The sequence below is a fragment of the Ciona intestinalis genome, chromosome 10, assembly GCF_000224145.3.
Source record: "Ciona intestinalis chromosome 10, KH, whole genome shotgun sequence".
NCBI lineage: Eukaryota > Metazoa > Chordata > Ascidiacea > Phlebobranchia > Cionidae > Ciona > Ciona intestinalis.
This window is the reverse complement of record NC_020175.2, coordinates 336525-337692: the sequence shown is the minus strand read 5'-3', so window position 1 is coordinate 337692 and position 1168 is coordinate 336525. Positions and strand designations below refer to the sequence as shown.

At 34.6% G+C, this 1168-nt stretch overlaps 1 long non-coding RNA gene across 1 annotated transcript; it reads right to left on the bottom strand.

The window, feature by feature from the left end:
* On the bottom strand, positions 1–1080 carry LOC108949847. Its single transcript, XR_001974921.2, has 3 exons — positions 786–1080; positions 249–377; positions 1–45 (listed from the first exon to the last, which is right to left on the bottom strand). It is a non-coding gene; the product is annotated as an uncharacterized LOC108949847 (long non-coding RNA).
* Positions 1081–1168: the final 88 nt, after the last annotated feature.

Genomic DNA, 1168 nt, shown 5'->3' with positions numbered 1-1168 from the left:
TCAGTTCTCTTGCCGATGTGTTTCGGACCAATAGTGCCCCGATGCCTAAGAAAAGAGTTTATTTTTTATAAGTGTTATGCTTACTTTCTGCGCCTTACATTAGTTTTTAGGACACACCACCGCAAGCATGAATTATTCAAACAACTCATGGCTACTGTCGAGTTATAACATGAGTTTCTTCTTATACACCAAACAGGCAGACACACATGATGTATTCATACACCTCATATCCACCGTCGAATTATTACCTGTAGGAAATCCGAACATCTTGTAAAACGACATTGACACAAAATCAGCCGGATATTCTTTTAAATTCAGCTTTGATGACGTCACAAAAGCAGCCGCATCGAGCATCGTGTACCATGAACCCCCCACTTCTGTAATTAATGCAAAAGTCCCAGTAATATTAAATAAAGAAAAATACTCCTAAAAATCAAGACTACTTGTTTTTTAGGTACTGGTGTTTGGCTAACTTTTTTTACAGCGTTAGCTGAGGTATATTTTTGATCTGAAAACGAAAACTAAACCTATTAAAAGGCATTTTTCTACCGCAATTTAAAATTTATTCTTTAACGGCAATTGCTTCAACCCGGTGAATATTTGTATGTTTTCCAAATTATCGGCCATATTTCCATACATTGAAACAAAATCTTAAACAATATTCACTTACAGAGTTACATATGTGGTAACTTATAAGTGGACAAGAGGTATGTGAAACAGAACACCTGTGTTGTAACATCTGTCATTATGAGAATACAAGTTACATTTATTTATCTGTAACTTACTCAACACATTTCCAAGCAATCCATTCCTCACCGAACGAATCCAACCCAGGGGATATTTTCGACCCGAGAAATTACTTTGGGCAGGGTAGGCGAATAAATGGGACAACTCCTCACTGGAGATAAATATGACTTTTAATTTGGTGGAAAGTGACAGAGTTTGTTACAAATTTACATTAAGCATACGGTGTATGAATACACCATGTGTTTAAATATTGTGTGCACTTCTATTAATAATATTTAAATTGTCCACAACAAAATTTATGATTACATCACAGAATATAAAAGATATTGTGTGCAAGTACTTGTATGTTAAAATTCAAACTATCCACAACACAATACATGATTACATCTATCCGTATAAAGTAAATATTTTCACCAACTAG